Consider the following 23,254-nt stretch of genomic DNA (forward strand, 5'->3'; position numbering starts at 1 on the left):
CATTTAATATTGGACTCCACCATCCTGGGAGAGGAGACTGTGTGCTTGGTAGTCCTTGGTGGGGCAGTGTGCAGCGAAGGGCACACCAGTGGTTAAATCCTTCAGGATTTTTTTTTTTATTGCTTGGAGTCTATTAGTCCTGTCAAATGAACACAAATCCATCCCTTTTATTTCAGAATCGCTACAAAAGTATTCATGTTTATCCCTTGTGCTTTTAAGACCAAGGTTGTTAGAATTTGAAGTCCTTGAACACATGCCAGCCAGAGCAGCCAAGAGCTATTGAAGAATACCCCTGTACTATGAGAGAGCAGCAGCTAAACCCCCCAAGGCTGTATTCTCAAATGCTGGAGGACAGATGGAGGAGGCACAATTACCTTCATCTACCCACAGGTAAATGAGGGGCCAGTGGCAGAGTCAGGGCTATTTACTCCCCTGCAGAAATTTCTGTGGCCTCCCTCCTTAAGAGACCACCCAGCTTCAATTGCATCTGATGCAATCCCAAGATCTGGAGGTCATAGGTCTGAGTCAGTGGATGACATACAGATGTCTACAGTGCTCATCTGGGGTTTTACTCCCTGATATCCCAGGAGCATCTCACTGCCTAAGTTGGCCACATAAATTAGGTAAGATAATTGATATCACATGCATAAAAAGCTTCGACACATGGCAGGTCATCAATGATGGTAATACTTATCAATATTACTGCCACCATCATTTTATAATCAGAGTCCACTGTGTGTGTGTTTGTGTGTGTGTGTGAAAGAGAGAGATGAGAGAGAGAGAGAGAGAGAGAGAGAGAGAGAGAGAGAGAGAGAGAGACTCTTGTCTGATGCTGAGGATAAGGGTGTGTTTGATAGCCAAACAGATAAGATATTAAAATCTACACATGGGAGGGGAAATAGTCCAGAGCCAATACCACAGTGTCCTCATTCTCTCTCCTCCCAGAACCATTGCTTACTAACAGAATTCGGAAGAGAACTCCCAACTTGTTCAAAAGCTTGACACACTGTGTTTGACATTTGTTGAGTTTTGGCCTCTGTGTCAGTCTGCTGGCTAAATACTATTACTTTGCTCTTGGATAAAAATTAAAAGATGTAACTACACCAATTTAAATATTGTCTCTATGAGCATTGTTAAAAGTAGTAATGTAGTATAAACTTCAGCACTATATAATTTAGCTGATTTTTAAGGGATTGTGGGCCCAAATGAATGAAAACAAGATGCATTCAAGTTGTGGCCACTATTTTTTTTTCTCATACAAAATGTCAGAGTTAAGTATGAAGATTATTTTTGAAAGTCATGATGTGTGAATTTATTTTATTTCATTTTGGAGACAAAAAAAAATTGCAAGCTTGCATAAGGTCCTGATGGTCCAGTGGAGGAAAAGAGAGAGAAGCAAGCTGTTGTGAGTTTACTCTCCAGAGTTTTCTAAAAGCAGAAATAAGTACATGTTGCAGGTGACTAGAGTTAATCAAAAAGTGATTATTAAGTGAAATCCTTTCTCTAGGTGTTTGTTTTCATAGACAGACAAGATGACCCCAGGAGTCATCCTGAATGGGTCAGGTCTGGGTTAGGTATCTTCCTGAATCAAGAAAATGGACAGTGACATCCCAGCTTAAAAAGACAGGTCCTCCTGATACAGGGCTTCTAGAGCTCTCTGAATTTCAAAGAATTCTTAAGTGGGACCCAAGTGAAGATGGGCAGAGAAGTGTGTCCCTGTCTAGTAAAGACCTTGAGATGTCATGAAAAGAGAGGACCACCACATAGAAGAGGGTCATGGAGTAGTCTCTGGGAAGGATGGCTGAATCTAGAGGGAGGAGAAGGAGGAAGCACCCTGCAGAGGGAAGCAAAACCTTAGGCTTTTGTCCCTGTCTTAGGGTTTTACTCCTGTGAACAGACACCATGACCAAGGCAAGTCTTATAAAGGATAACATTTAATTGGGGCTGGCTTACAGGTTCAGAAGTTTAGTCCATTATCATCAAGGTGAGAGCATGGCAGCATCCAGGCAGGTATGGTGCAGGAGGAGCTGAGAGTTCTGCATCTTCATCTGAAGGCTGCAAGCAGAATACTGACTTCCAGGCAACTAGGACTAGGGTATTAAAGCCCACACCCTCAGTGACACACCTACTCCAACAAGGCCACACCACCTAATAGTGACACTCCCTTGCCCAATCATATACAAACCATCACAGTACCTTTCCTAAATATTGCCTACTTTCTTTTTAACCCTCTATTTTAAAAGGAGTTTGTGACAGTGTGATGCCTATAAACAATGAGTAAGACTCAAAACAAGCTGATGAACATTTCTCTCCACTTATTTTTTTTTTTTTTTTAAATTTTGGGCTGGCATTACAAGGGTCTCTTGGTCCTAGTCTTCCTGAAGGAAAGAGTTCAGTTGAGAGACACACATTTTTAAGCAGAAATTGATGTAGTGAAACAAACCAAGCATTCTGAAAGAGAGATTGGAATGCAATAGGCTGACTAGACATAAGGTTAGGTCCAGTGGGTCTGCTTTGTAGATTTAGAGAAGTGTTGTTGTTGTTACAAAATATTTATGAGGCAGCAGCATAATCATGGATTAATGTGACTTTCACACCTTCCTATCATGATCGGTAGGATGTAGCATTTAGGCACTTCCTCCCATGATTCTACAGAAAATCTCATGTGCTTGAGAAGATACTCAAAGACACAATCCAACACTGTAACGAAGCTGATGTCCTTTGAGAATACAGACCCTTTGTTAGAATACATATGTGAAAATTTCCTGGCTCCCTAGAGGAAGCCCTGTCTGCGACCTCAAACATGTTTACCACCAAGGGCACTCTCACCATCAAGAGACACAAGTGACGTGATCTAGCTGCAGAACTCTTGACTCCTTAAGGTTACTGCACACCCAACTCCCCTGCAGCACTGTAAGCCAGCCCCAACTAAGGGTCATCCTTATAAAAGAGTTGCCTTGGTTGTGGTTTCTATTCACAGCCATAAAACCCTCACTAAGACAATGTGTCGATATTTTAATAGTACAATCCAAAGGTAAATCAATTTGGTACACATTGGTGAGTGATAGCAGGGGAATATTGAAAGTCTTCGTGTTCTGTGATGAAACCATTATGCTTCTATAAAAGCATAAAACATGATGTACAGGGAGACGCTGTGACTCAAAGCATACAGTAGTCCCAAGGTGGAGTGTCTCAGCCAGCATCCATGGTCACTGCATGAGAGTGTGCCCAGTGCATCGTGTTACATGTTCATAACCAAGGCTGAGTGGAATCCTGCCATGCAGCCTAGGATAATGTTGCCAGAGACACCTCAACTTTGTTCTGCATTTCTTCTAAATTAATTTGTAGCGATTGTACATTCAGAATCCTCTTCTCTTGTCAACGTTCTTGTGATCTCTGCGTTCAGTTGGACAACCACGTGTTTGAGAAGCTGGGCCATGAAGCTCCAAGACTGCTTTCCTTCATTAATACTGCTACTGATTTCCTTCTGACTCTCTCTCCGCCATTCCTCAGCATCTGTTAACCACCATTCTATGTTCTGCTTCTACAAAATCAACCTTTTATCTTGAGTGACAACTTGTGATTTTTTGTATCTCTGTGCCTGGCCCATTTCACTTAACACAGTATCCCCTTCCATTCTATCTCTGGTGCCATAAATGGCAATTTTCATTTCTCTTTGGTTGACTTTACCCTTCATTATAAGTACAATAGAGTCATTGAAAGGCTGTCCATAGGGGGAGCATAGCAGGTCTGGTTTGTTGGTTGTAAATGCATCTAAGAGGCTGGAGAGATGCTTAGTAGGCTGCTCTGGCAGATGATCTGAGTTGGGTTCCTGCAGCTAGCACCCACATCAGGTGGCCCATAGCCGTCTGTCACCACAGCTCCAGAGAGACATAGAACCTCTAGCCTCTGTGGGCATGCAGGCACCTGCAGTCATATGCACACACCAACACACAGATGTAGAAAGTAATATCTTTTTTTTTTTTTTTTTTTTAAAAAGCATGCATCTGAAACAGGCCTTTGCTTGGGTAGGTCCCAGCTGGGGCGCTCCCTGGGTGAGGAAGCAGATAGGAAAAAAATGAACACAGTTTCAAAATCCATTTTAGAAGTGAAATTGTCAGCTTTACAGATGAGTTTGATATGGTATGTGAAGGGAGCGACTAGGGGAACTTGTGAAAAGCTTCAGGTTTTAGCAGCGGGCCCAGAGGTGGCGCACATCGACTCTCTCTGGGAGTTCCGCTGGGGCAGAGCTTCTGGAAGGAAAACCAGAGCTCCGTCCTGGATGTGATGTGCTTGACTTGGCTGAAAGTCTGCCCAGTGGGGCTGTTATGGGGGCCAAGTTCAGATCAGTCTTAAGAGTGAATACACAGAAGGTCTACACCAGATTTTAACCATGACTGTGAGAAATCAGCTTAACTCCCCAGTTAATGTGAGGTTATCACGAGTTAATACAATTATCACAGCTAATCCAATGCTCCTGCAATTTCTTAAATAAGCGATTACAAGGCTCACAATGGATGGTGCTTTAGAAGCCAGGTACCCTGCTGCCTGGCATCCTATCAAAAATATTTCCAGCTTTACTCCTGATACCAAACGTATTCTTGGCACTGGGGCATTTGATGCATATTTTCTAAAGAAATGAATGGGGAGGTATTTGCGGCAGTTAATAGTACCAAGTTGACAAAAGTGCGTATGAGGCTGACCTCGGGTATGCCTGTGAGAAAAGCTTTAGACTGGGCTAATGAAGAGGGGAGGAGACACCTTTACTATAGTTAGTTCCATTATATGGAATGTGTGGTTCCAGGCTGGACATCAAGAAAGTGAGCACCAGCACGCCTCTCCCTGTACTTCTGACTGCAGATACAATGCGACTCACTTCCTTAAGCTTCTGTCTCTATACCTTCCCTGATGGACCTTACCTTGAGCTGCCTCCTGGTATGCCATTGTGACAGTGAAAAAAGTTATTAATGCAGTGTTCTGACAGAGTACAGAGGAGAGGAAGACACACCTAGGCACTGGTCTGTGGATGGCTGTGGGGGCCACACATCCCACAGAACCATTCAATGTCTGTTATATCTCCTCTTCATGAGTATATGAAGATCCACCCAAGACAAATGCATCCTAACATCTGCAGAGTTTTGGTTTCTTCAGTTGTATCTAGTTATGCATGGTGTCAGAAAACAGCCAGGTCAAGCCCGAGAACCACACCACTGTCCACACATGCCTGGCGTACCCTCTGAAGGGCATGGTGTAGGGTTTTGCCACCTACAACAGCCATGCACAGAAAGCCCTAACCTCCTGACTGTATTTCTCATCATGTGCTGTCACTGCATGTAGCCAGGCACAAACACACCTGGATCCACAGGTTGAATATCCCTGACCTGAAAACCTCAGATCTGAATTGACGCAGCACTTGAAGCGTTGTGCTCACCAACATCCCAGCAGGAGAAGAAAATCCTACTTCATGAAGCTTGGCTTCGTGTACAGAGTTTATGTTTATTTAAAATGTTGCTTTACAGTGCCATCAAGCACTTTAATATGTGAAATGTAAATGAATTTCCTGTTTAAATTTGGGTCTCATCTCAGGTCCTGAGATAGCATATTATATCTAAATATCGCCATGCTTTGAAAATGTTCCGAATCTGAGATACTTTGAGTTGTAAGCATTTTTATAGGGAACTCCTCCTGCATCAACACGCAGAGCCACTATGCCTCTGTGATGTTGCTCACACGAACTCAGGGCTCATCCAGCCGGCTACCCTGTATGAACCATGAGGAGCACAGCTTCAAAGCCTGTGGAATATCACTCTCAGATGGACATCCTGAGAGAATGACTATGCTTGTCAAACTCTTCATTTTAAATTTTTTAAAAAAATACATTTTATGTTGAATATTTTAATCCTCCCTCCCCCACCCTCTCCCGGATCCAGTAATCACAAGAAATCTTACCTTTTAAACCCATCACGTTCCATGGCTCTAACTGTGGACTTTTAGATGTGTGACCGTCCTCTGGAACGTGTTGAACCCGCCAGGGACACTCCCTTAAAGAGAACCATCTTTCTCCCGTTACAGCTATCAATTAGCTCATCCAGGAGTGGGCTCCATCCCATCTGTCACACTCCATGCTAACATGTCTGGCTCGAGCTTGTGCGGATCTTGTGCATGCTGTCACAGCCGCTGTGAGTTTGTATGTGCAACTGCCCGGCTGTGTCCAGAAAACGCTTCGGTTGTGGTCATTCATCATCCCTGGCTCTTACAGTCTTTCTCTCCCTCTTTCTTCCACAATGACCCCTGACCCCGAGCCTTCAGAGGAAGGAGTTGCACACAGAACTCAAATCCAAATGGATCAAGGACATCAGTGTAAGAACTTAATCGGATAGATGAGAAAGTGGGGGGGGGTAGAGTTAAACTTATAGACACAGAGAAAGATTTGGTGAACAGTCAGGTATTAAGGTATTAGGGTGAAAAGTAAGGTAATAGGCATTAAGATCAACGGTTAAAAATGGAACCACATAAAACTGAAAAGCTTCTGTACAACAAAGGACGCCAGCATCCGCGTAAAGAGGCAGCCTGTAGAATGAGGGGAAATCTTTACAGGAAAAAAAAAAAAACCTGACAGGGTTAACTTACCAAACTCTTATTGGTATATTTAATGATTACATTTAAGTCTTTTCTGCTATTTAAAAGAATAATAAAATACAAACCCCTGAAATGGAAAAAGCACTTACCCAGGCATAAGCTGAAATTTCAGCATTGAGCCGGCCTCTAAATGATCTGTGAAGGTCTCATGGTGCTGGAGTTATTGTGAATGGCCATTTTCAGCTAATGTTAATGATTGTTACATTTATTTGCACAGCATAATTGTGAAAGAAGACCCCAAATGGAACCTGAACCCCACCATACTCCCATTTACCCAGAAACCCATTACCTGAGACCGTTATTTAAATTAAATTTTCTCCAGTTAAAAACGCAGAGAAGAAAATGGTCCAAATAAAATCTGAAGCCAAGGACGAAGCCAGATGAGGGTTAGAGACATCGCCCATGCAAGGCCTGGATTATCTCAAAAATTAAATTGCAGATGACTACATTTCCCTGTTTTATGGATTTACCTCCCCCCCTCTGTAACCTCTTGCACCTTGCACCCCAGAGCCTCCCAGGTGGGAGTACCCTTTGGTGATCCCTGAATTAGTCAGGGCTGAGTGGTTGATGCAGTTTCTTACTCATGGAGAGTAGATAGAACCCAGGCTTGTCTAGATGGGAGAGCAGAGCCCAGGGCTCACAGGATTATTATATATTCACTCCAACATCCTCATCTCCAAGTTTTACCTTTCTCTAGAGAGTAGGGAGAGAGCACTCCCTTTCTGTTCCCCAGCCCTGTGGTCTGACACCTGTTTTTCTCTGTCCCGGTTGATGTGTCCTCTCACGGCAGCTGACCTTGTACCATCCATACACAGTCCAGTCATTCATGTCTCCATGGCATTCTCTACCCATCCATCCATACAGACTGACTCCAGTCATTCACGTCTCCATGGCATTCACTATGTCGATTTCTAAAATAGTTCCCTGCAGAACCAAATCTTAACAGGAATCCTGTGCAGGACGGGGGGAGGGGGGGTTGCTGGTTGGCTCATGTGCTGCTTGGAGACTCTGCTGGCTGGTCTTACGTCAACTTGACACAAGCCAGAGTTATCTGAAAAGACGGAACCTCTACTGAGAAAATGCCTCCAGAAAATTAAGCTGTAGGCAAGCCTGTAAAGTATTTTCTTTTCTTTTTTAACAAAAAACAAATAGAAAAATTCAAATATTTATTGGCATAGAATATCTAATACAAATAAGAGAACTAAAATCATTAATTAATAACCATGTTTTTTTTCCCATTGGCACTGACTTCTCAAGAAAAAGTCCTCTCATTAGATAGCATACACTTTAAGATATTCAACATATCCAATAATAAATAAATAAATAAATAAATAAATAAAGGGAAAGCCAGCTGAATACCAGCAAAAAAAAAAAAAAAAAAAAAAAAAAAAAAAAAAGTAAGTGGAGGACTAGGTCCCAGGATTGCTTTTAATATAGTCAGTAGAAAAAAGCCAAGTTGGATATGTTGAGTAAGGTATTTTCTTAATTAGTCATTAAATGTGGGAGGCACCAGCCCATTGAAGATGGTATCGTCCATAGGCTGGTGGTCCTGAGTTCTATAAAAACACAGGCTGAGCAGACCATGGGGAGCAAGCCAAAAAGCAGTACCCCTCCATGGCATCACCTCCTGCCTCCAGGTTCCTGCCCTTTTTGAGTTCCTGTCCGGACTTCCTTTGATGATGAACAGCAATATGGAAGTGTAAGGCAAATAAACCCTTTCCTCCCCAACTTGCTTTATGGTCACTGTGTTTCAACACTGTAATAAAAACCCTAGTTAAGTCAGAGATTTACTGGTTACTTCTCTCCTTTCTTTCCTTGTCCTTCTATGTGGCTTGGCTCACAGAAAGGAACTAAATGTTGCACTGCTTCTTCCTGTTTGGGAGCTGAACACTCAGAAACGCATGCGGTCAGCTTTATTCTCTAAGAGAGGTGTATTGACAGGTCGTTTGGCACATAATACAGAAGAAAAGCAATAGGAGTTTGAAAAGGGTATGCAGAGAGTGCTGGGGTGACATAAGCCAGGCATTTTAGCACAGTCTGCACATCAAATTCCAGGACACCTAGGACTAGATAGAGGGACCCTATTTTAAAACAGAACAACAACAAAGAAGCAAAACCCAAAACATAAAAGAATACCAGAAATCTATGGGCAAAATTAGGTTTTGTACAATGTGGAATTTTGCATTAATGGCATCTTTTCAAAGCTGCAAAAGTTTTCCCACTTTGAGTACTTCGGATTTGGACATCAGGGACACTCAGCCTTGCGTTGACAGTGGCTTCTGGACTCTAAGGCACATTCAGGAAGCAGCTGGCCTCCCAAGCTGGCGAAGCAGTGGCAGTCTGGTCTTTCCACCTGTTCCCTGTTCGTGGGAACACAACACCACCCATCACTTCCTTTTGCTCACTCAGTGACACTGCTCTGTAAAGGGCCCCTCAGAGCACTTTTCCAGAAACCCAGGCCTGGGCTTTTACAGAGCCTATAGTTACTGTGGAAGCCCATTCTACCCCTATACAATGAAGATGTGCCAAGTCTCCAGATGGGAGTTGATATAGAGTCTTTAGTGTCTGGAAATTTACCTCTGAGGGTGTTGAACAGTTTCAGGAGCAAAGCCTTGTCTTACACTGCAATAGCAGATCCTTTCTCACTGTTCTGGCTGTTCAGAAAAGGTCAGTGCTAAATCCAGAAGTTTGGGGTTCCAGAAAAGCACCAAGTCTTTCATGTGGGAGGGACAGAATTCCCTGAGTTTCTTTGCCCAGATTAGATTTCCCAAAGTGAAGAATAGGGTGACCAGCATTTTGTGTGGCTGTCATCACACAGCCCTCTCTACCATTCAGGAAGCCTGAGTTCTGGCCCAGGTTGCAAGAGAAACTGGCTTAACCCCTAAACATAGCATATACAACAAGTGATATTGATATCTGCTTTATTTATTTCTCATAAGATCTGAGGGGATCAAAAGTAACAGAGCTCGGGTGTTAGCGAGATGGCTGAGTACAGCGTTTGGTGCACAAGCCTGAGGAATCTGTTTCATTACTGAGGCCCACATAAAAGCGTCAGGAGAGAAACAACTCCACAAAGTTCTCCTCTGACCTCCACACAGGTACTGCCACACATATCATACATATGCACACACACACATACTCATATATACTCAATAATTAATTTTTTATCATTTTATTATGATTAATTAAATGATGACTAGAGGGGCTGGAGACAGGGCTGGCTGGGTAAAAGCACTTGCTGCAGGCAGGATCATGAGGACCTGAGTTGGAATCTCCAGAATCCTTGTTAAAGCTGGATGCAAAGTTAGTGTCTGCAATCCCAGCATGCCTATGGGAAGATGACTGACAAAAAACGAGAACACCCAGAAGCTGAAAATTCCACCACTCATGATACACATGACAGAAGGGCAACAAAGAAACTGTCATAAAACAAGGTAGGAGGTAAGGACCGACACCTGATGTCTTCTGACCTCAGTGCATGCACCCTGGTACAGAAGGACCTCAGGTCACTCGGGGAGGGAGACAATGGGGCCCCATTCATTTTCTCTTCCTCTTTGCTTCCTGGTTCATGAAGTAAGTGGCATGTCATGCAATGTACTCTCCTCTTCTTTCTCCTGGAGACCCTTCCAGAGGCGGGATGGAAAATGAGAGGATCTTCCCAGTCTGAAACTCCAGATCAGGGAACCAAAAGAACCCCTTTCTCTTTCTAAGTGAATTTCTGGAATGTTTTGGTCTAGTGACAAGCTTACTGGCTCAGAAAGAACTTATCCACAGTTGCAAAGTTACAGCAGGGTTGAAAATTGTGTAAGTTACAATCTTTTTTTTGTGTGGGGGCCTGATTGAAATTCAGTAAATTACATTGTTTCCAAATAACAAATAGAATTCTCTGTGCTCTCTCCACAAAGAAGCATTGAACATATAAACTAGAATACAGAGGTCATCGTTGCTTCATAATTATATCCAACTTAAGGACAGAATGTTTCAAAACCAATAGTTAAAAGGGAAGTCAGTACCTGGAACCTTCCATCAGTAGTTAACAGACCAGGAGCTGGAGATATGTTTTAGTAGTTAAGCACACTTGTTGCTATTGCAAAGGACCTGGGTTCAGTTCCCAGCACCACTTTGTGCTTTAGAGCCATCTGTAACTGTAACTCTAGTTCTAGGCATCTGATGCTGCCCCTGACCTTTGTGGGCATGAGGCACATAGGTGGTGCACATACAAACTTGCATATGACATATTCATACGTGCAATAAGTATTTTTTTAATTAAATAGAGTTAGAAGAACAGAGGTTCCTGGGGGTTGGGAAGTCCCCATATTCACACCCATGGCTCTCTCACCGTGGAGTGTGCTGTCTAAGGCATCACAGGTGTTCACATATATACAGCAAATCAAATGCATCCCTGGACACAGAATGGAAAACGTGTGCTTTCCTACTTGCCCTGTGAGTGCAGGTTTAACACAGGCAGGGTACTGGGCCCATGAGGTCAACCAAGAAAGGACCCCTTCTGGAAGACCTCAGCTGGATGCTTTCAGTAATTAAGAGCGCATAATGAAAAAAATGGGCAAATTGACACATGCCTTTATCTGATACATTTGGGAGGTGGTAGCAGACAGATCTCTGTGAGTTCTTAGCCAGCCTGGCCACAAAGTGAGTGCCAGGTCAGTATAGTCATTGAGATCCTGTTTCAAATAAATAAATAATAAATAAACAAATAAACAAATAAAATAAATAAATAGCACAATGATTACACATAAGATCTTGTCAGCTTGGGCTACATAGTCATATATATATATATACATATATACATATATATATACATATATACACATATATATATTACAATATATAATATACACACACACACAGACACAAACAGAACAGAAGATAGAAACCAAATGTCTCAGGAGGCCAGAGCATCAGGCCTGTTTGAGAAGGTCACATCCCCACCTAATACTACTATGAACAGAGTTCTCTCACGAAGTCTTTTCAAGGAAAGGAGACTCATTCAGCAGCACTTATGCAATACTCACTCGTGGTCTCTCCATCCACAGGAGGCTTTTGTTGAAGGGAATGAGATGTATTCTCCAGAATGGAAGCCGCAGTTAAGGAGAGTCGCACACAGACACTACACCCTTGAGGTCAGAGTAGATTATTCCCTAGGGAATAGTCACATGCCCAGGCCCCCCGTTCAGCACTGCAGAGGTGGTCTCAGACTTTGCGGGAGCAAGCGTGGCAGGGGAGACAGGTAGACAGCACTGGAGTTTCTTTCATTCCGGGCCTCGAGACAATCATGCTCCAGGCCCATGGGACCTGGCGTTTGATTTGTCTCCCTCACCCCAGACAAGCTATTTCCTTCAGTGGCGCCGCAAATGTCTGCTTTTCTGCTGACCGGGGAGCTTGCTTCAGGTAATGGAGCAGTCAGTTCCTACTCACCGCCTGCTTTCTTTACCTTTTCACCTCCTGAACTTCTTTGATTTTTTTTCCCTTCCAGGTTTCTGTTTATGCTTTGAGTTTTCTAGTTTGGAAGCAGAGTAGAAATATCTTAAGGAGGAAGGGCAGGATACCAAATAGCAGGAAGGTGACCTCCTTATAAAACGACCAGTAGTCGGTATTCCGAGAGTTGCCCGCAAGGCCTCGGGTTTCAACAAAGGAGTTTATGAGTGAGACCAGTTAATTGCTTAGAAAAATAAATGCTCACTTTGTGAAGTATAAAAATGTCATTCACCCCGTGCCTTTAAGCTAACTTATATTTAAGTGGTTAGCCAGTGGCTAGAGACTAGAAATTTTAATGTCTTCAGGAGCGTACTCTGCAATTACTGGGTACTTTGAACAACAGTTACTCACCATGATCTTCTTCATAACCCTGAGAGTTGTGAGAGTTTGTTTTCCTAGGGAAAAAATACAGTAATTCATGTGTGCCAGAGGCAGGCAGGCAAATGACTAGTCTGTACGTGCGCGAGCCAAGGATACCTAATTTTGCATTTTGACTTGAACTAATGATGGGAAATGGCCATACTGCACATGCCAATTCTATGTAAACGAAGCAGAAAGGTTCTTACAGGGAATCTCGAGGACCTTTGGAGGCAGCAGAAGCATTAGAGCATTGAGTTGCAGTGGTGACCCGAGGGTGATGATGTAGCCTCTCAAAGGAGAAGTGTGGAGGTCAAATATTAGAACACACAGAACTGTATAAAACGTAAGTGAAAGTCTCAATCTCATCTTTTAAAAGAGGCCTATCCTGTGCTGACTATGCTTGCCCAGGGCCTATTAGGTTGTGGCTTGCCTTCTTCAAACCACAGTTTCTCTCCAAATCCCAGTCTTTGACATAGGAGATTGGCATTGAGCTTTGTCATTTGTTTCATAGAAAGCCTCTTTGGAAGGAAAAAAAACTAGCGTCTGGGGCTCTGGCTCAACACGGTAGCACTTGTCCAGCATGTATAAGGCCATGGGTTCAATTCCCACCAGAGAATAAAGAAAGGAAGAGAAGGGAGAAAAGAAAGAGAGTTATGTACTGGATCAGATGAAGAATAGATAAAACCAGTCCCAGCTGGGGCTGTCGCCTTATATGCCAATTACATAAATACTTATTGTACCAGTGTGTGGTATATACGAGTCAGGGACTGGAGACCTCGTGCTGATGGACTTCCTGTTTCATGAATTGCTCCCTAGTGAGCCATAGTAAACAAAGATAAAAAAAAAAAAAACGAATTGCAGTGTGCAGAAAACAAAAATAATGTTCACTAGAGGAGCTAGTGAATCAGTCATGCAATGTACCAAAGAGGCATAGCATCCCAAGGGATGTAGAAACAAGCTTGGTGCCTCACGTGTGTCTAGGGGCAGCACAGTAAGTGCTCTCTGTGCCACAGGACATATGGCAAGAGTGTCCTCATAAAATCCACAGCAGAGCCCAGAGCAGAGCCAGTCAGACGGCCATGTCTCTCTGAGAAGGAAGCATCCAAGCTGAAAATGGGGAGTGGGGTGGGGTGGGGTTGGGGGGGAGGACTACTCATGCTGAAGATCAGGGTATGAGGTTAGCACATGGAAGTCCCAGGCACTAGAAAAAGGCTCATTGTCCCAGTGATCTAGAGACACTAAGAACATATAGGGAGGATGAGCTGGAGTCAAGGGGAACATGTGAACTTCATGGGACTTGAAGAATTTTTATTCCATCTCTGTGATGGAGAAGCCCTGAAAGGTTTGACAGAGGGGTTTTACAGTAAGTCTCTTGCCTTAAAAGATCTCTGCTTTGCTCCCGTGTGAAACGTGTTCGGTAAGGAAGGGAATCTGTTGACAGGGAGGGTCCTTGGGAGGCTATGGCCTTCCCTGATCCTCATCTAATGGTGAAGACAAGAGAAAGGGCTGATAAAGTGTAGCGTGGAGTTGAAAGTCAACAAGACTGGATGTGAGCTCTGAAGAACATGGAAAAATCATGGTCCTTCCTGCAGTTTTCTGATGTGGGTGGGTGTGGTAACATGAGGAAGTACTTGGGAATAGAATGGATTTCTTTTTGATACTGTGTTTGAGGGTTCTGTTATGGGTTGCACTGTGCCCCTCAGTTTCCGGGACCTTTGAATGAGACTTTATTGGGGAATAGGGTCTCTGCAGATGAGCTGAACAGAACATAAAGTCATGCAGCAGCAGCTGTTCCCTTAATCCAATATGAAGGCTCTGCTCCCAAGAATATGTGTATATGTGCATGTGTGCATCTGAGCACACACTGCATGTGCACTAGATGATGACCAGGTCAGAGACTGCAGTGACGCACTTGAAGGCCAAGACTTACCTGCAACCTGAGAGTAATAGGCAACAACCAAGCTCCTTTTGTTAGGGTGACCATTGCTGGGATGAAACACCCTGACCAAAAGCAACTTGAGGAGGAAAAGGTTTATTTCACTCACAGTTCCACTGTGATTAAAAGCAGTCAGAGCAGGAAATAAAGCAAGACGGGGGGGGGGGATGCAGAAGCCATGGAGGGGTGCTGCTTACTGATTTGCCCTTTGAGGCTTGCTCAGGCTCCCTTCTTACAGAACCCAGGACCACGAAGGGCCATCCGATATTAATCATTAATTAAGAAGATGTCCTACAGCCCGATCTTACAGAGGCATTTTTTTTCCTACTGAGGTATCCTTCTCTCAGATGACCCTAGTTACTTCAAGCTGAGGTAAAAAAAAACTAGCCAGTACACAAATACCTTAAGGGTAGGCTTCTAGCCTTTAACAATGAGGCAGTCAGTCATTTATTATGGTACACCTAGTTAATACATTGTTACAACAGCCACAAGAAACTTCTACATGGCCCAAGCAAGTGGATTTGTACCACGGCCTAAGACTGAGAAGGGGATCTGTCTTAGAGTCCATGATGGCCACACTGAGGAGAGATGGTCCAGGCAGAGGAAAGACTTGCTGTTTGTAGCTTGCTAGTCTATCAGGATGTGCATGACTCATCCTGCAGTTCAACCATCATAAACACAGAGAAAAGAGATGAGTGCGAAGTTTACAGCAAGCTTTCCAGCAGCCCTGAAAGGACATTGCCTGCATCTATTAAGAGATAAACTGCACCAAACATACCCAGTGGAAAAGCATTCCTACCTCCCTAATGACTTGATTGTTTGTAATAAAATACGAATCAGTTGTCCTTAGGGCATCAGCAATCTCAGATATTTGGTCCTGCGGGATGTCAGGAGGCTTTCCCTGGAGAACTCTCTTTCCCACGGTTGGGTTTTTCTGTACTCCATCTTCATAATACCTCTTCTTCCTCCATCAAGGACACAGTGACTTCCAGGGCAGACCATCTAGTTCATATTTAGAATATTCGAACACAGAGGTTAAAAACATGTATTTCCTTCATGATCTGGAGAGCCTTTCAGAAGGTTGACTATCCCCAGCTGCTTGTCATGTGATTCTGTCTTCCACCCTTCATTTCTTCTAACTGTAACCCCTCAACCTTGTGGCTTCCTCTGAGCTTTCTTTCAGCTCCTCCGTGGTTTAGCTTTGTGTTTCTGTGACAGAACACAACAGGAAATCATTTCAGAATAAAGAAGGGTTTATTTGGGCTCATGATTTGGTGGTTCTGTGGACTGAGTTCTGTTGCTTTGGAGCCTGCGATGTGAAGCAAGTCATGGTGTGGGCACATCTAGAACAAAGCCAACATTTGAATTTCTAACCCGATTATTATTTTCTTTCTAAATTATTTTTTTGAGAATTGCATAGAATGTATTTTGATTGTATTTATCCCCTCCCCCAACTCTGTCTCCCTTCTCTACATCTCCATCCCTGACTCTCACACTAAATGTTCGCTTGCTCTCTCTCTCTCTCTCTCTCTCTCTCTCTCTCTCTCTCTTGCTCTCTCTCTTCTTTCTCTTTTTCCTTTTCCCTCTCGCTCTCTCAAAAAACAACAAAAAACAAAAAGCCAAGTTCCATTTGTGTTGCCCAGCTATTATTGGGTATGGGGTCTGCCTTGTAGTACAGGAGTCATACCATTAAAAAGACTGACTCTTCCTCTCCCAGAAGCCTCTAGATGATAATAGCTCCTCAGCTAGAGGTGGGATGTCATGCCCACTTCCCCCACTCCATGGTTGGATTTTTGTCTGGCTTGTGCTTGTCTTGTGTATGCTGTTACCATCAGTGTGAACTCATGTGTGCAACTGCTTTGTTGTGTCCAGAGAACACTGCTTCCTTAAAGTCATCCACCACCTCTGGCTCTTACAATGTTTCTGTCCCCTCTTCCAGGAAGATCCCTGAGCCATAGGGGGAAGGGTGTTGTGTGTCTCTGTGTTAACTGCCATCCTCAAGAAGCAAGAAGCTTCTACGATGAGAAATGAGCAATGTACTAATCTATGGATTTAGCTGCAAATCATTAGGAGTTATTTTAATACCATTTCTACTTAAAGGAACAATAGTAATAGATTCTCCTGTATGGCCCATGACCCGTCTAGCTACCTGTTCTTGGCCTTGTTAATGATGCGATATTTGGGTTCTATTTTATGGAGGGGTGTTTAGATTGAATCAGAAAGTGATAGGTTATTCCCATAACATTCATGCCATTATTAAACTGGCGGGCATGTGTTGTCAGACCAGTGATTATTGCTGCTTTTACGTTTCCCAGCTGAGTGAGCTTAGTAATCACCTTTCTCCTTTGGTAGCATGTATAGAATCTTCTAGCACTGTGAACACTAGACCACAGGAATGAAGATTCCTACTCGGCACTCACTTAGCTCTCTCTGTGTTTTATGACTGAGTATGTGGTGTGTTCAGCACTAAGGTCTAATATCAAGTCCAGGAGGATAACCAGGAGTCAGGACAATGTCCTACAATAAATGTCACTATATAGGATTCCATTTGGACCACACCTCTAAAAGAGATAACCTGTTTCTTGTACTGGAGATTTTGTTTGCTAGAATATAACAGCTAATTTAAGTATTGTCCCTGATTATAGGGTAACTCCATTTAAGCTCATTATCTTTTATATTATTACTATTTTTATCAGATCCTATCTCAATTTAAAATATGAAGCTGATTGTGGATTCATGCAATCAGTGCTCATTTAAACAGTGTCTTAAAGGGGTGAGTATGCCAGTATCTTTTTAAAAATTTTATCTTAGGAGAAAATTGAGTCTACTGCAGAATACAATACTACACAAAGAAATAGAAATTAAGTATGAATACCAGAGTAATAGAAATTGCTTCTGCTTTGTAGCTGAAGATAGGGAGATGGACCACCATACCCCACCCCACTCTTGCTGGGGTTAACCAAGGAAGGGAACATGGTGGGAAGACTCCACTACCTCTGTCTTGAGGTTGGAGCACTGCACTCATTACCCAGATGCCCTGTTAAAATTGTAACTCAGCTCTTCCCTCATTTTCAGATAAATATTCTTTACTAACCCCTAGAACTTTTCTACATTACCTTACAGGGCAAAAAAGGATTTTTATAAATGTCATTGTGTTGATTAGAAATGATGTTCCTTGGTCCTCAACGGATAATATTCTCTTTAGATTCTCAGAGATCCAGGGAGGTTTGGGGGTTGTGCATATGGGGAAAACAACAGTGAGGATCTGCTAGGCTTTTGAAGTACCAGGGCACAGACAAGACCCACAGGTATGGCTGTCTTTTGGTTATCCCCAAGCACCTGAGGCTACTCAATGGAGGAGCTAAAGGTCACAGCAGGAAGCAGGCATGTGCTCACTCTGAGCCTAAAGCCACCCTCCTTCCTCTTTATTTAACTAGTCTGAGCTAATTTGCATTGTCCTGAAGTCCCATTATCTCTTTCTGTAAAACTTTGACCGAGGATCTTGGAACTGTTTCTGAGGGACATCTGTTTTAGAAGGAATCATACATTTGAGGATAAAAAGAGCTTTCAGTACCACTCTGACTCCTTAACAGCATCTTTGACACCTTTCTCCTAGCATTCAAGTTTCCCCTGCTGCCACTTGAAAGGGTGGTTGGATTCTGATTGGCTTCTACATCAGCTCAGCTTGCTCAGGGGGCTAGCAACTTCTCCCAATTAACTAGAGGGCTGCAACTCCCCTCTCCTGCAGCAGCTGGTCCGTCTGCTCTGCTCACAACCTCTCAAATAGTTTGCTATGCATATTCCTGGTAATGTGGCTAACATTTGATTAGACCCTAAACTTAAGAGAACAATAAAATCAAGGTCAAATGATGACCAACCATTGATAAATAAGTCGTTACACTCATGTCCCAAGGCCTCTGTAACAGATGGTTACTTTAGTGGCTTAAGTCCGTGCAGGAGTGTTGACTGACAGCTCTTTCTAGGTCTGTGGTTAAAATGGTCTAGACCAGGAGCTGTGGTCCTTCGAGGAGGGCATTACAGGAGAATGTGATTTCTTGGCTTGCAGAAACCACCCGCAAACGAGACTCTACATCCCTCTGCCTTCCACGTCAGTTGTGAATGGCCTAGTCTTTCTCCCATGGAAACATGTTCTTGCCTTCCTTCCTCCTTATAAGCATCCTACATTTCTAACAGGCTTAGCTTGGCAGATCTCCCATCATACATAACCCTCCCAATCACATCATCAGAGTAAATCGTGATGTTTAAAGAAACATATTCCTGGGCTCCAGGAATTACATCAATGAAGAAATGAAAGGTTGAGTCTGAAAATGTTAGAATACATAAAATAGTTAGTATCTTGAAGGAATGCTTTGAAGCTGAAAACAGTAGTGTAGTGCACGTCTGTAATCCCAGCACTAGGGTGGCTGGGGCAGAGGGATGCTGATCTTGAGGCCAGCCTGAGGTATGTAATAAAACCCTGTCAGAAGAAAGAAGAAAGCTCAGGAAGCCTGCCTTCAGAAATCAGTGGTAGTTGTCTAGCCAAATAAAAGACCCCATTAGTCTATAAACTTAAAGAAAAAGTAGACCCCTTTCTGGTTTAAAGATGCTACATGTGAGGCTGAGAGATCATGCTCTGTGCTGTGGTTAACAGCACACAAAGGCTAATGTACACACCTGCACCCAGGTAATAAGCCGAGCATATTCTGGGCACATGTATCTGTAGCCACAGCACCATAGCAGGATAGAGTCAGGAGGATCGCTGAGACTTACAGGCTGCCAAACCGACCAAAACCTGCATGTTCTGGTTTCAGAGAGAGATGGGGGGCAGAGAGACAGAGACAGAGAGACAGATGGAGAGATGACAGAGAGACACAGAGAGACCCTGAGTCAAACATCCTGTTCTTAGTTCAAGGAGTGCATGCACCCATAGATATGGGGTGTATATAGACATATATATATATATATATATATATATATATATATATATATGCATATATGTTTATATACACAGAGATGCTATATTTCATATTGCCATATCATTGGTTCCAAAAATCTATTAAAATCAGTACTTGAGTGGTATCCAAGAGTATACAAGGAAAATGAGACACATTTCCTAGACAAGTGCTGACATCTGTTCAGTTATTAAATGGAGTTAAGTGTAGCAGAGAAGTCTTAGAGCAGGCACATTGGCTCTGTGGAGATAAGACATGGTCTAGAAGGGCTGAGGCACTGAGTGTCGTATGTGCTTGACACACAGACACTACACCGGCTGCTTATTTTAAGGGCATCCCTTTAGTCCCTGGAAGCGTTATACTTGAGGGCGGTTCTCTTTGTGAAAGATCTGCTCACTAGACATTGTAGGCAAACACTTCATCCAGTGTTTCGAATGGAACTCTCAGGAAGTTGGAGGGGATGTTTAAAATTATTCTTGAACTCTCTAAATAAAAACCAGCCAAGCACAAATAGCTAATTCATTCCCTAAAACTCATTTTCCTTCGTCAAAAGAGCAGGCACAATAAACATGATTGGTAAGCTACTTGTCTTCAGCAGTATAGATGCTTGTTTGAGGGAAGTCATAGTATCTGAAGGACTGAAAATAAATATGTCACAAAAAGGTATGTCCATGATCATAACAGAGTCTTGGACCTGTTTTAAAATAGAATATAAGCTTTATTATCCATAAGATATTAAAATAAAATTACTTATCATATTAGATATATAAATATTTTTAAAGTATTGCATTAACAATATTTTATTATGTATAAGAAATGACCAGGTCTCTCAATTAAGATATGCATTTGTGTTTCATAAAATAGGAGGGAAAATAGTCAAACCAATGTAGTTTGTTTTAATTGCCAATATGGGCTAATTTTATGCTCTCTCTGTGTGTGTGTGTGTGTGTGTGTGTGTGTGTGTGTGTGTGTGTGTGTATGTATATTTCAGCCATGTGTTGATTCACCAGAAAGATGTTAATACACTATATAAATATCCTTTTAACAAATAAGTATGAGATTCCCACTTTAGGTCAAGACATTCTCTGGGATAAATATGGAAATATATATAAGGTAGAAATGGGCTCCATCCTTGATGTATTGGCCTTGGAGGGAGAAGCTTGGCTGATAACCTTCAAGTTTCACTATTTGATGGTGCACTGATGACCGTGGATGTTTTACTTACTCCCCTTTTCTCAGAAGAAGTGTGCCTTTTCCAGAGAAAACTGTGTTTTGAATATACAGGGAATTTCTGAATAAACATCGTTGACTGAGGGCCTCTGTTCCGGTTGGTTTCCACTGCAGCACAGTACAGTATGGTTTGCTCCTCTTTCTATTCCCAAGGCATTATGGGTATGAGTGTAAGCATGACCCTCAGATGGCTGTGCAATCAGGAGCCTGTCATGCCGAGATGTGTACTATGTACAGAACACTCCCAGGGTGCTGAATCTTTAGCCATCTCCTTGAAGGGATGCTATGGAACAACCTGCATCCCAGATGGTACCACCTTACGACTTTGGATGTTGGCTTTAGAGGTCTTCCTTCTCACATGCAAAGCAATGGAAGGATTAGCCATGGCATCCCTGGTGTCTGTGACTATCGGATGTTCAGTCCACAACGACTGAACAAAAGACAACAGTCCTTTGCCGTGCTCTAGTTGGTGGCTTACTGAGTAAGAAATTCTTGAGAATTTAGAAATCCTTTTGTAATTCTCACTTGCTTTTTATGTGGTGAGTATCCTCTTCTCTGCTGTAACAGAATGCCATAAACTTGGTAATAAACACTTGGTAATAAACACATTTATTTTCTCGCACTTCTGTAGCTGGCATCTGAGAGCCAGGTGTCTGCAGGTGGAGCTCTCCTGAATCCTCTTGTCCTCCTGTGTAAGCAGACCCATTTGCTAATCTCCTCTTCTTAGAAAGCACTGATGCTAACAGGGCCTCTCCACAGGGCTCATGCTGTCTTAAATGCCTCTCCAAATACAGTCTCATTCCAAGGGCCTGGCATTAGGACATAAGAATTTTGGAGGGGATTGTAATTCAGCCTCTAACGCATTGCACTGATGTTCACTACGCTCTAGAGGTATTGTTATTCTGTTTAAATACCAAAGAAATTAAATGATCTTTCAAAAGTCAGGACTGTGTAGATTGTCAGTAAAAAATAAAAAACAAAACAAAACAAAACACAGCATCACTGCTTTTGCGCTTGCCTAGCTGCTGAGCCAGATCTGCCCTTCTGTTACACAAGGCCTCTCATTCCTGGCTCACCCCAGATCTACTTGAGGAACATTTTTACACATGAGTTGACTGACTGGGAGTAATGGGTTGAAACTTCTGGGTTCTATTCTGCACATCCTGTTTTTAAAGCTCTCTAGGCTACTTAAGCCCTGCACTCTTTAGAGACCCAGCAATTAAACAAGAAGCTGTTTGATAAGAACTCTTGGCTACTCTGTCCAGTTAAGTAATGGTGACACCCACCACAGTGGCCACTTTAGGACAGTTTCTAGTTTAAGTAGCAAGAGGTTTACGAAGGCTGAAGGAGTTAGACAGAAATCACGTAAGTAGTTAAATAGCAGGGTTCTGTCTGTAACGCAGAGAATAGTAAAATAGTTCGCAAAAACAATGTTTACAAAAATGTTTATTTTCAGACTGAATTCATTATCTGGAAGATTACTACCAGAGGCAGGAAGACTCCAAAATGCACACACACATGCACACACACTCTCAGCCACCCTTCAGCCAGCTAGCACTCTATACCACTCTGAGACATCAATGCTTCACTGTTGCTCCTCACGTGGTCCCAACATAACTCTGGGATAGAAACCACAGTCATCAATTGTGAGAGTAGATACAGAAACGGCTAAGAGATGTGTAAACATGGCACTTCAGGCTACAATGGTGATTTGGAATACACAGATCATGGAAAGAAGTCTTGCAGCATCCATTACCCTGGACAAAAGCCGAAGTGCACCGGCAAACCAGTGCACTGAAGAGTGAGTAGGGTCTGTGAGCAGACAAAGGCAGATGTATCACAGTATGCAAAGCAGGTACTGGAAAACTGTCATTGAAACAGGAAATGTACAGGAAGCTAGGCTGTCACAGAACTAAGTCGTGCTGCTGATAGTGCAAGCTAATGCAGACAGAACATGTGCTGGTTCAGGGCCTCTGGGCTTTTTTTTTCCCCCAGAGGCAGAGATAACTTCTTGAGGCCTCCAAATTAGGTCACTGTCGTGGTAGGAAGACAATCACTATAGTTTGACCATTCTATACCTAACCCAGCAAAACTATCTTATTTAATGAGGGCATTCCCAAATCAACCGAGTTGGCTGCTCGGTAAGTGATGGGTGGGAAATTCCTCATAGAAGAAGTACTGATTTACTTACTATCAGATTCGCACATGTCCAGGCGCAACATCCTTAGGCTGACATGGTGCTCAAGCACGTTTAGAGTTTGGAATGCTTTAGATTTGAGACGCTTAACTGGAAGAGTCTATGTAAAAACTTCTAGATCTAAACGACTAGATAGATCCCAAACAAACACTTATAGCCCCGGATATCTTAGATGTATTCTCCGTAGTTCTCAACATGTATTCGTCACAGAAACACAGCATCTGCCAGTGAGCAGGAAGGTGTACCCAGCAGAGGCATCCAGGAGCCAGTGGGCTGCTCTGTAGCTATTGACATTTCTGTATGCTGTGTCTGGACTCCTTTTCTGTTTCTGCAGACTTGAGCTGCCTTTTACTGAGACTTCTGGGAAGGTCTTGGGATGGCATTCCATTCAGTCTTTTTTTCATTTGCGAAACTGTGTTGTGTGTTTGCCTTTGTTTTTGAGGG

At 42.9% G+C, this 23,254-nt stretch overlaps 1 protein-coding gene and 1 long non-coding RNA gene across 5 annotated transcripts in view; one reads left to right on the plus strand and one right to left on the minus strand.

Annotated features, from left to right (window-relative positions):
• Piezo2 (piezo type mechanosensitive ion channel component 2) overlaps positions 1 to 23,254 on the plus strand; it is a 368,801-nt gene that overhangs the window by 101,741 nt on the left and 243,806 nt on the right. The window lies entirely within an intron of this gene.
• On the minus strand, positions 3,001 to 6,334 carry LOC117719776 (uncharacterized). Its single transcript, XR_004608231.2, has 2 exons — positions 5,950 to 6,334; positions 3,001 to 4,051 (listed from the first exon to the last, which is right to left on the minus strand). It is a non-coding gene; the product is annotated as an uncharacterized LOC117719776 (long non-coding RNA).

This window comes from Arvicanthis niloticus, chromosome 14 (assembly GCF_011762505.2).
Source record: "Arvicanthis niloticus isolate mArvNil1 chromosome 14, mArvNil1.pat.X, whole genome shotgun sequence".
NCBI lineage: Eukaryota > Metazoa > Chordata > Mammalia > Rodentia > Muridae > Arvicanthis > Arvicanthis niloticus.